Raw genomic sequence first — 13,469 nt, 5'->3', positions numbered from 1 at the left:
GGTAATGATGGCCTTTCTGCATCCATCAGGCAGTTGCCAAGGCAGCATGGGAAGTGGAGATGCCCATGTCCCATCAAGCGCCACGCATTGACTCAGTCCGCAGGCGATTAGAGCCTGTGGCATTCCGCCCATGCCCTTTGGCTTCGCCTGGAAGCCAAGTCCGAGCGCGCCTTGGGCCCGGGGGCTACTGTCGGCGTTCTGGGAACCATGGTTACCCAGACTTGCCTGCCTGCGGCCCATGGCGTGGCTCCGTCGACAGCCTGGTATGGCCCATCTACAACACCGTCAAGACAAGATCCTCGCGAGCTGCTACCTCTTGAGCACTGCGTTGGATTTCCCCGAAGAGGAGAGGATGATGCAGCAAAGTAGCGTAAGTATTTCCCACAGTTTTTGAGAACCAAGGTATCAATCCAGTAGGAGACCACGCACAAGTCCCACGTACCTACACAAAATGATAGCAACTCGCAACCAACGCGATTAGGGGTTGTCAATCCCTTCACGGTCACTTACGATAGTGAGATCTGATAGAGATGATAAATAACATTTTTGGTATTTTTGATAGATAGATGCGAAGTAAAAAGTAAAAGGCAAAGTAAAAACAAGGCAATTAAATAAAGTGATAGAGATTGATATGATGAGAATAGACCCGGGGGCCATAGGTTTCACTAGTGGCTTCTCTCAAGAGCATAGATTTTCTACGGTGGGTGAACAAATTACTGTTGAGCAATTGACAGAATTGAGCATAGTTATGAGTATATCTAGGCAATGATCATGTATATAGGCATCACGTCCAAAACAAGTAGATCGAAACGATTCTGCATCTACTACTATTACTCCACTCATCGACGCTATACAGCATGCATCTAGAGTATTAAATTAAAAACAGAGTAACGCCTTAAGCAAGATGACATGATGTATAGGGATAAATTCATGCAATATGATAAAAAACCCATCTTGTTATCCTCGATGGCAACAATACAATACGTGCCTTGCAACCCTTTCTGTCACTGGGTAAGGACACCGCAAGATTGAACCCAAAGCTAAGCACTTCTCCCCTTGCAAGAACTACCAATCTAGTTGGCCAAACCAAAAAGGATAATTCGAAGAGACTTGCAAAGATAACTCAATCATACATAAAAGAATTCAGAGAAGAATCAAATATTTTCCATAGATAATACTGGATCATAAACCCACAATTCATCGGTCTCAACAAACACACCGCAAAAAGAAGATTACATTGAATAGATCTCCACAAGAGAGGGGGAGAACATTGTATTGAGATCCAAAAAGAGAGAAGAAGCTATCTAGCTACTAGCTATGGACCTGAAGGTCTGAAGTAAACTACTCACACTTCATCGAAGGGGCTATGGTGATGATGTAGAAGCCCTCCGTGGTGGATGGCCCCTCCGGCGGACCTCCGGAACAGGCCCCAAGATGGGATCTCGTGGATACAGAAGGTTGCGGCGGTGGAATTAGGTTTTTGGCTCCTGTTCTGATCGTTTGGGGATACGTAGGTATATATAGGAGGAAGGAGTACGTCGGTGGAGCGTCAGGGGGCCCACGAGGTAGGGGGCGCGCCCAGGGGGGGCGCCCTCCACCCTCGTGACCGCCTCTGGCACTGCTTGGAGTAGGGTCCAAGTCTCCTGGATCACGTTCGGTTGGAAAATCACGTTCCCGAAGGTTTCATTCCGTTTGGACTCCGTTTGATATTCCGTTTCTTCGAAACACTGAAATAGGCAAAAAACAACAATTCTGGGTTGGGCCTCCGGTTAATAGGTTAGTCCCAAAAATAATATAAAAGTGGAAAATAAAGCCCAATATAGTCCAAAACAGTAGATAAAGTAGCATGGAGCAATCCAAAATTATAGATACGTTGGAGACGTATCAGGCATCCCCAAGCTTAATTCCTGCTCGTCCTCGAGTAGGCAAATGATAAAAAAGAATTTTTGATGCGGAGTGATACTTTGGCATAATTTCAATATAAATCTTCTTACTTGTGACATGAATATTAAGATCCGAAAGATTCAAGACAAAAGTTCATATTGACACAAAAATAATAATACTTCAAGCATAATGATCAAAGCAATCATGTCTTCTCAAAAATTGCATGGCAAAAGAAAGTTCATCCCTACAAAATCATATGGTTAGGCTATGCTTCATTTTCGTCACACAAAGATGTTCCCAACTTCTATACCCCCGATGACAAGCCAAGCAATTGTTTCGTACTCAAATAATCTCAAACTTTTTCAACCTTCACGCAATACATGAGCCCGAGCCATGCATATAGCACTATGGGTGGAATAGAATATGATGATGGGGATTGTGTGGAGAAGACAAAAAGGAGAAAGTCTCACATTCACGAGGCTAATCAACGGGCTATGGAGATGCCCATCAATTGATGTCAACATGAGGAGTAGGGATTGCCATGCAACGGATGCACTAGAGATATGAATGCTCAACAAAAGAAAACTAGTGGGTGTGCATCCAACTCGCTTGCTCACGAAGACCTAGGGAATTTTGAGGAAGCCCATCATTGGAATATACAAGCCAAGTTCTATAATTAAAAATTCCCACTAGTATAAAAAGACAACTTATGAGACTCGCTATCATGAAGGTCTTGGTGCTACTTTGAAGCACAATATATGAGACTCACTACATGCAGAACAAGGTGCTACTTTGAAGCACAAGTGTGGTAAAAGGACAGTAGCATTGTCCCTTCTCTCTTTTTCTCTCATTTTTTGGGCCTTCCTTTTTTCTATTGGCCTCTCTCTTTTTTTTCGTCCGGAGTCTCATCCCGACTTGTGGGGGAATCATAGTCTCCATCATCCTTTCCTCACTTTGGGGCAATGCTCTAATAATTATGATCATCGCACTTTTATTTTTCTTACAACTCGATACTTAGAACAAAGTATGACTCTATATGAATGCCTCCGGCGGTGTACTGGGATGGTGCAATGAATCAAGAGTGACACGTATGAAAAATAATGCATGGTGGCTTTGCCACAAATACGATGTCAACTACATGATCATGCAAAGGCAATATGACAAAAGTAATGTATGTCATGATGATGATGATGGAAGTTGCATGGCAATATATCTCGGAATGGCTATGGAAATGCCATGATAGGTAGGTATGGTGTCTGTTTTGAGGAAGATATAAGGAGGTTTATGTGTGATAGAGCGTATCGTTTCACAGGGTTTGGATGCACCGGCAAAGTTTGCACCAACTCTCAAGGTGAGAAAGGGCAATGCACGGTACCGAAGAGGCTAGCAAAGGTGGAAAGGTGAGAGTGCGTATAATCCATGGACTCAACATTAGTCAAAAGAACTCATATACTTATTGCAAAAATTTATAAGCCATCAAAAAATTCAAGTACTACGCGCATGCTCCTAGGGGGATAGATTGGTAGGAAAAGACCATCGCTCATCCCCGACTGCCACTCATAAGGATGCACAAGCCAGGTACACTCCATGTTTCACATTTGTTACACAACTTTACCCATACGTGCATGCTACGGGACTTGCAAACTTCAACACAAGTATTTCTCAAATTCACAATTATCAACTAGGACGACTTTGATATTATCACCTCCATATCTCAAAACAATTATCAAGCATCAAACTTATCTTAGTATTTAATTCACGCAAAAGAAAGTTTCACATATCTTGAACACTAAGTATATTAATATTAAGAAAATTACCATGCTATTAACGACTCTCAAAATAATCTAAGTGAAGCATGAGAGATCAATAGTTTCTTTAAAACAAATCCACCACCGTTCTCTAAAAGATATAAGTGAAGCACTAGAGCAAAAATTATCATGCTCAAAAGATATAAGTGAAGCACTATGAGCAAAACTATCAAGCTCAAAAGATATAAGTGAAGCACATAGAGTATTCTAACAAATTCCAAATCATGTATGGCTCTCTCAAAAGATGTGTATAGCAAGGATGATTATGGTAAACTAACAAGCAAAGACGCAAATAATACAAGACGCTCCAAGCAAAACACATATCATGTGGTGAATAAAAATATAGCTCCAAGTAAATTACCGATGGAAGTGGACGAAAGAGGGGATGCCTTCTGGGGCATCCCCAAGCTTTGACTTTTTGGTGTCCTTGGTTTATCTTGGGGGTGACATGGGCATCCCCAAGCTTAGGCTCTTGCCACTCCTTGTTTCATAATCCATCAAAAGAATTCACCCAAAACTTGAAAACTTCACAACACAAAACGCAACAGAAATCTCGTGAGCTCCGTTAGAGAAAGAAATCAAAAGACTACTTCAAGGTACTGTAATGAACTCATTCTTTATTTATATTGGTGTTAAACCTACTGTATTCCAACTTCTCTATGGATTATAAACTATTTTATTAGCCATAGATTCATCAAAATAAGCAAACAACACACGCAAACCAGAATCTGTCAAAAACAGAACAGTCTGTAGTAATTTGTAACTAATGCAAACTTCTGGAACTCTAAAAATTCTAAAAAAATAGGAAGTCCTGGATAATTTTTTTATTGAACAGCAGCAAAAAGAATAAACGCAAAATCACGTTCCTGTGATTTAACAAAATTATATTCGTGCGTGCAAAGTTTCTGTTTTTCAGCAGAATCAAATCAACTATCATCGTAGGTTATCCTATAGGTTCTACTTGGCACAAACACTAATTAAAAGATAAAACTACATATAAACAGAAGGTATATGGATTATTTATTCCTAAACAGAAGCAAAAACAAAAAACACAAAATAAAATTGGGTTGCCTCCCAACAAGCGCTATCGTTTAACGCCCCTAGCTAGGCATAAAAGCAAGGATAGATCTAGGTATTGCCATCTTTGGTAGGCAATCCATAAGTGGCTCTCATGATAGATTCATATGGTAATTTTATTTTCTTTCTAGGAAAGTGTTCCATGCCCTTTTTTTAAGGGAAATTGGAATCGAATATTCCCTTCCTTCATATAAATAATTGCACCAATCGTTCTAAGGAAAGGTCTACCAAGAATAATAGGACATGAAGGATTGCAATCTATATCAAGAACGATAAAATCTACGGGCACATAATTCCTATTTGCAACAATAAGAACATCATTAATTCTTCCCATAGGCTTTTTAATAGTGGAATCCGCAAGATGCAAGTTTAGAGAGCAATCATCAAAATCACGGAAATCTAGCAAATCACATAAAGTTTTGGGAATAGTAGAGACACTAGCACCCAAATCACACAAAGCATGAAACTCATAATCTTTAATTTTAATTTTAATAGTAGGTTCCCACTCATCATAGAGTTTTCTAGGGATAGAAACTTTCAACTCAAGTTTTTCTTCATAAGATTGCATCAAAGCATCAACAATGTGTTCGGTAAAGGCCTTATTTTGACTATAAGCATGACGAGAATCTAGCACGGATTGCAACAAGGAAATACAACCAATCAAAGAGAAATTTTCATAATTAAATTCCTTGAGATCCAAAATAGTGGGTTTAGCAACATCACGGTTTTTATTTATTTCAATCCCACTATCATCAAATTCATCATCAAGATCTAGAAACTTCGAATTCTTAGAACACCTTCTAGGTAAAGGAAGATCATATTCCGATTCATCAAGATTCATATTGCAAAACAAAGATTTAATGGGGGACACATCAATAACTTTTAGATCTTCATCTTGATTTTCATAGGAATTCGGTTTAGCGGCCATCTTATTGACTAAGGTAGCTTGCATATCCAAAATTTCAGCAATCATCTTTTCAAGACGAGCAATTTGAGCCCTTATACCATCAAATTCTTTAGACATATCATCGAGTTCTTTATTCATATAGCTCATAAAACTTTTTTGTTCCTTAAGTTCGTTTCTAAAGAAATTATTGTGCTCAAATTGCAAAACCATAAACTTTCTGACATTGCTTTCGATCTCCTCTAGCCTTTTAAGGTGAAGGTCACCAAATATAGGTAGAGCCATCGCAACAAATAAGCAAACTAACACACGAACAAGCAGAAAGGCAACGGGAAAAAGGCAAACGGGAAAGAGAGGAGGAGATTGGGAAAGAGAGGGCAAATAAAATGGCATGGGTGAAGTGGGGGAGAGGAAAACGAGAGGCAAATGACAAATAATGTAATGCGAGAGATAGGGATTGCGATGGGTACTTGGTATGGTTGACTTCCTTGCGTGAGCCTCCCCGGCAATGGCACCAGAAATTCTTGTTGCTACCTCTTGAGCACTGCGTTGGATTTCCCCGAAGAGGAGAGGATGATGCAGCAAAGTAGCGTAAGTATTTCCCTCAGTTTTTGAGAACCAAGGTATCAATCCAGTAGGAGACCACGCACAAGTACCTCGTACCTACACAAAACGATAGCAACTCGCAACCAACGCGATTAGGGGTTGTCAATCCCTTCACGGTCACTTACGATAGTGAGATCTGATAGAGATGATAAATAATATTTTTGGTATTTTTGATAGATAGATGCAAAGTAAAAAGTAAAAGGCAAAGTAAAAACAAGGCAAGTAAATAAAGTGATAGAGATTGATATGATGAGAATAGACCCGGGGGCCACAGGTTTCACTAGTGGCTTCTCTCAAGAGCATAGATTTTCTACGATGGGTGAACAAATTACTGTTGAGCAATTGACAGAATTGAGCATAGTTAGGAGTATATCTAGGCAATGATCATGTATATAGGCATCACGTCCAAAACAAGTAGATCGAAACGATTCTGCATCTACTACTATTACTCCACTCATCGACCGCTATCCAGCATGCATCTAGAGTATTAAGTTAAAAACAGAGTAATGCCTTCAGCAAGATGACATGATGTAGAGGGATAAATTCATGCAATATGATAAAAAACCCATCTTGTTATCCTCGATGGCACTAATACAATACGTGCCTTGCAACCCTTTCTATCACTGGGTAAGGACACCACAAGATTGAACCCAAAGCTAAGCACTTCTCCCATTGCAAGAACTACCAATCTAGTTGGCCAAACAAAAAAGGATAATTCAAAGAGACTTGCAAACATAACTCAATCATACATAAAAGAATTCAGAGAAGAATCAAATATTTTCCATAGATAATACTGGATCATAAACCCACAATTCATCGGTCTCAACAAACACACCGCAAAAAGAGGATTACATCGAATAGATCTCCACAAGAGATGGGGAGAACATTGTATTGAGATCCAAAAAGAGAGAAGAAGCCATCTAGCTACTAGCTATGGACCCGAAGGTCTGAAGTAAACTACTCACACTTCATCGGAGGGGCTATGGTGATGATGTAGAAGCCCTCTGTGGTGGATGCCCCCTCCGGCGGAGCTCTGGAATAGGCCCCAAGATGGGATCTCGTGGATACAGAAGGTTGCGGCGGTGGAATTAGGTTTTTGGCTCCTGTTTTGATCGTTTGGGGATACATATGTATATATAGGAGGAAGGAGTACGTCGGTGGAGCGTCAGGGGGCCCACGAGGTAGGGGGGCACGCCTAGGGGGGGCTCCCTCCACCCTCGTGACTGCCTCTGGCACTGCTTGGAGTAGGGTCTAAGTCTGCTGGATCATGTTCGGTTGGAAAATCACGTTCCCGAAGGTTTCATTCCGTTTGGACGCCGTTTGATATTCCATTTCTTCGAAACACTGAAATAGGCAAAAAAACAGCAATTCTGGGCTGGGCCTCTGGTTAATAGGTTAGTCCCAAAAATAATATAAAAGTGGAAAATAAAGCCCAATATAGTCCAAAACAGTAGATAAAGTAGCATGGAGCAATCAAAAATTATAGATACGTTGGAGACGTATCACGAGCCGAGCGGCATCAAGACCTCTGGAGGGAGCGGCCTGCCCGAGCTAGCTCCTGAGGAGCGGAGATTTCTATGCAGGTGCCCACCTCATGAGGTTGAGGTGACACTAGCCATGACGACCAAGGCCAGGCGGGCGCAGAGGAGCAGGTTTCCTATTTGGTGCTATGGAGTCAAGCGCAGGTGCAGCGTCCCACGGAATCAGCCAAAGATTTCCATTCGCGTGCAACGAGACCAAGACCGCGAGGACGGATGTCATCATCCAGCCCACCGTAGCATCACGACTAGAGGCTTTGCAAGCAAAGACCACCTTTCGTTAGGATAAGATGTAATACTTGTCCCCCTTCGAATGGGCCACTGTGGGATCCCTTCCCGCCTTCATTTTGGGGGGAAGAGGACCGAGGCCACTATAAATATAGGACACCACCATAGGAGGGGATCAAAGACCTCATCAATTCACACCCACACCAGAGCAGACCTCGCGAGTTTGTTCTTCCCTTGTACTTCTACTTCTTGAGCTTGTGTTGGTTTTTCCCTTGAAGAGGAAAGGGTGATGCAGCACAGTAGAGGTAAGTATTTCCCTCAGTTAAAAACCAAGGTATCAATCCAGTAAGAGAAGAACACGCAAATCACCAATACCAGCACAAACAATCAAACGCTTGCACCCAATGCGATAAAGGGGTTGTCAATCCCTTCACGGTCACTTGAAAAGGTGAGATATGATAGATATAGATAAATAAAACTAAATGAAAGATAAAATATTTTGGTTTTTTGGTTTATAGATCTGAAAATAAAAGATTGCAAAATAGTAGATCAGAAACTAATATGATGGAAAATAGACCCGGGGGCCATAGGTTTCACCAGAGGCTTCTCTCTTGAAGGCAAATAATATGGTGGGTGAACAAATTATTGTAGAGCAATTGATAAAAAAGCGCAAAGTTATGACGATATCCAAGGCAATGATTATGTAATATAGGCATCACGCCTGTGTCAAGTAGACCGACTCCTGCCTGCATCTACTAATATTACTCCACACATCGACTGACTCCAGCCTACATCTAGAGTATTAAGTTCATAAAGAACAGAGTAACGTTTAAGTAAGATGACGTGATGTAGAGGAATAAACTCAAGCAACATGATGTAAGGTGCCTCGCTACCCCTACTTTGTCTCTTTTTATCCTCGATGACAAAAATACAATAGGTGCCTCGCTACCCCTACTTTGTCACTAGGTGAGGACACCCAAGATTGAACCCAAAGCTAAGCACTCCTCCCATTGCAAGAAAAACAATCTAGTTGGCCAAACCAAATCGACAATTAGAACAAAATTACAAAGATATCAAATCATGCATATAAGAATTCAAAGAAGATTCAAATAATATTCATAGATAATCTGATCATAAATCCACAATTCGTTAGATCTTGACAAACACACCGCAAGACAAGATTACATCGGATAGATCTCCAAGAACATCGAGGAGAACATGGTATTGAGAATCAAAGAGTGAGAAGAAGCCATCTAGCTACTAGCTATGGACCCGTAGGTCTGAGGTAAACTACTCATGCTTCATTGGAAGGGCAATAGGGTTGATGTAGATGCCCTCCATGATCGAATCCCCCTTAGGAAGGATGCCGGAAAAGGCCCCAAGATGGGATCTCACGGGAACAGAAGGTTGCAGCGGTGGAAAAGTGTTTTCGTGGATGCTTCTAGAGGTTCTGGAATATATGTGAATATATATAGGGCCAAGGGCTTTGTCAGAGGAGTCCCGAGGGGGTGGCAAGGTAGCCCCCCCCACCCAAGGCGCGCCCTCCACCCTTGCCGCCACCTCGCGGCTCTTCTGACTTGGACTTCAAGTCCCCTGGGTGTCATCTGGTCCAAGAAAAATCATCGCAAAAGTTTTATCCTGTTTGGTATTCCTTTTCTGCGAAGCTCAAAAACAAGCAAAATACAGAAACTGGCACTGGGCTCCAGGTCAATAGGTTAGTCCCAAAAATAATATAAAATAGCATATTAATGCATATAAAACATCCAAAATATAGCATGGAACAAAAAACAATTATAGATACGTTGGAGACGTATCAAGCATCCCCAAGCTTAATTCCTTCTCGTCCTCGAGTAGGTAAATGATAAAAACAGAATTTTGATGTGGAATGCTACCTAACATATTTATCCATGTTATTTTCTTTATTGTGGCATGAATGTTCAGATCCATAAGATTCAAAACAAGAGTTTAATATTGACACAAAAACAATAATACTTCAAGCATACTAATAAAGCAATTATGTCTTCTCAAAATAGCATGGCCAAAGAAAGCTATCCCTACAAAATCATATAGTCTGTCTATGCTCCATCTTCATCACATAAAGTATTCAAATCATGCACAACCTCGATGAAAAGCCAAGCAATTGTTTCATAATTTTGATGTTCTCAAACCTTTTCAACTTTCACACAATACAAGAGCATGATCCATGGACATAACATTATAGGTGGAATAGAATATGGTGGTTGTGGAGAAAAAAAAGAAGGAGATAGTCTCACATCAACTAGGTGTATCAATGGGCTATGGAGATGCCCATCAATAGATATCAATGTGAGTGAGTAGGGATTGCCATGCAACTTATGCACTAGAGCAATAAGTGTATGAAAGCTCAAAAAGAAACTAAGTGGGTGTGCATCCAACTTGCTTGCTCATGAAGACCTAGGGCAATTTGAGGAAGCCCATCATTGGAATATAAAAAGTCAAGTTCTATAATGAAAAATCCCCACTAGTATATGAAAGTGACAAAATAAGAGACCAGCCCTATCGCCATCCGCCGTCACCTCGACCTCTGCGTCCTCCTCGGCCACGGCCTCGAGCAGCAGACTGCCTCAACATCGAGATCGACGCTGCTCCTCCACGTCGGCCATCACCTCCGTCCGCTACGGTCGCCGCCGTCTTCCACGACTACGGCGCCGCCCTGCAGCTACTAAGCTGTTGAAGGGCCACCTTGTGCCCCGCGGTGAGAATCTTCCCTCCCCTTCCGTTTCTTCCACCGTAGGCCATCGTCTTCATCGTGCCCGAACTCCGGTGTACGCGTACATGCATGCAGCTACTGCGTTGCTCTGCTTACAACGCTGCTGCTGTGTTACCGCGGTCGTGCCCGCCGCTACCGCCTAGTCGCCGCGTCGGTTGCGCCCGAGCCAACCTCATGCCTGCTCTTCCGCTCGGGGCGCACCCACCTGCACTTGCTTCCTCTCACGGCCACCGCAGCCAGCTGCTGCTTTAGCGCCCTGCTCGCCTAGTGCTCGCGCCCCACTCGACGTGATGTTGCCGCCGCGCCCCGCCAACGTAGTACCCTCGTCCGCCCACTGATGCTCGCGCTTGCTCATGGCTGTGCTCGCCAAGACCGACGTGGCAGGAGCTCTCTGCTCCAATGCGCTCGCACTGAGCCACTACACACTTGTGCCGCTGTTGTCCTGCTCCAGCGACGCCCCGTGTGCGCGCACACGCACACCCGCGCGTGGCAACCCCGCTGCTTGCTGCACTACTGCTGCTCCGTCACGTGCCACTACCGCTCACGCTGCACCGCATCACCTTGTTGTTTGGCTCGCCCCCGCCTGCCTAATTGCCGCTGCTTGCTGTACTAGTACTCCTAGCTACTGCAGATGCTACTAGCTAGCTTTTATAATTCTACAATGACTAACCCTCTAGACAGCTCCTAAACAGCGCCTAAACAATTGTTAACAGGACTAAAATAAATTTGGGTAGAAAGTATACTTGACAAACTTTGTTTTACCCTAGTAGACCAAATTCTTTTGATGCATGGATTAAATCCTATGATAATCGCAAAATGCTATGTTCTGTTAACAGAAAACCCGGAAAATAGCTTTATTTTCATAGCTATTTTAGAGCTGTTGTTGATCAAACAAATGAACTCTAATATGGATGAAAGTGTTACTAACATGTAGATCGCAGAAAAATGCTCACAATTGATGTAAAGCACAAAATTATAGGATGTATAGAACAATAGTTGTAGCCTTTTGAAAACTGCTAAGCGATGTTTAAAAAACTGACGAATTCTTAGACTTGGTGAAATGGGATTTTCCCTGGTATTGTTAAATCTTTGAAAAATCATATAAAATAATCCGTGGCTCGGATGAAAAAGTGTTCTACACAAAAGTTGCTCAGAACGACGAGACGAATCTGAATACGCACTCCTTTCATCTGTCACGTGCCCCTAGCATAGCGAACATGCAACCTTTCCCCTCCGTTTCTGTTGGGGAACGTAGCAGAAATTCAAAAATTTCCTACGTGTCACCAAGATCTATCTATGGACAAAACCAGCAACGAGGGGAAGGAGAGTGCATCTACATACCCTTGTAGATCGCTAAGCGGAAGCATTCAAGAGAACGGGGTTGAAGGAGTCGTACTTGTCGTGATCCAAATCACCGGAGATCCTAGTGCCGAACGGACGGCACCTCCGCGTTCAACACACGTACAGCCCGGTGACGTCTCCCATGCCTTGATCCAGCAAGGAGAGAGGGAGAGGTTGAGGAAGACTCCGTCCAGCAGCAGCACAACAGCGTGGTGGTGGAGGAGGAGCGTGACAATCCCGCAGGGCTTCGCCAAGCACCGCGGGAGAGGAGAAGGGAGAGAGGTAGGTCTGCGCCAGGGAGAGGTCAAAACTCCTATGTTGGAAGCCCTCAAGACCTCAACTATATATAGGGGAGAGGGAGGGGGGTGCGCCCCCTCTAGGGTTTCCACCCGAAGGGGTGCGGCAGCCCCAATCCCATCTAAGGGTGGCGGCCAAGGGAGGGGAGAGGGGAAACTTGCCCCCCAAGTTAGGTGGAAGCACCCCCTCCCCAAACCCTAGGCGCCTTCGGCCCTTGTGTGTGTGTGGGGGGGGGGGTGGGCGGCGCACAAGCCCACCTGGGGCTGGTCACCTCCCACACTTGGCCCATGCAGCCCTCCGGCGCCAGTGGCCCCACTTGGTGGACCCCCGGGACCCTCCCGCTGGTCCCGGTACGTTACCGATAAAACCCGAAACTTTTCCGGTGACCAAAACATGACTTCCCATATATAAATCTTTACCTCCGGACCATTCCGGAACTCCTCGTGACGTCCGGGATCTCATCCGGGACTCCGAACAACATTCGGTAACCACATACAAACTTCCTTTATAACCCTAGGGTCATCAAACCTTAAGTGTGTAGACCCTACGGGTTCGGGAATCATGCAGACATGACCGAGACGTTCTCCGGTCAATAACCAACAGCGGGATCTAGATACCCATGTTGGCTCCCACATGTTCCACGATGATCTCATCGGATGAACCACGATGTCAAGGACTCAATCGATCCCGTATACAATTCCCTTTGTCTAGCGGTATTGTACTTGCCCGAGATTCGATCGTCGGTATACCGATACCTTGTTCAATCTCGTTACCGACAAGTCTCATTACTTGTTCCGTGACACATCATCCCGTGATCAACCCCTTGGTCACATTGTGCACATTATGATGATGTCCTACCGAGTGGGCCCAGAGATACCTCTCCATTTACATGGAGTGACAAATCCCAGTCTCGATTCGTGCCAACCCAACAAACACTTTCGGAGGTACCTGTAGTGCACCTTTATAGCCACCCAGTTACATTGTGACGTTTGGTACACCCAAAGCATTCCTACGGTATCTGGGAGTTGCACAATCTC

This window comes from Triticum dicoccoides, chromosome 4B (genome assembly GCF_002162155.2).
Source record: "Triticum dicoccoides isolate Atlit2015 ecotype Zavitan chromosome 4B, WEW_v2.0, whole genome shotgun sequence".
In the NCBI taxonomy this organism is placed as follows: domain Eukaryota; kingdom Viridiplantae; phylum Streptophyta; class Magnoliopsida; order Poales; family Poaceae; genus Triticum; species Triticum dicoccoides.
The sequence above is the reverse complement of the archived record's forward strand: the minus strand, read 5'-3'. Positions refer to the sequence as shown.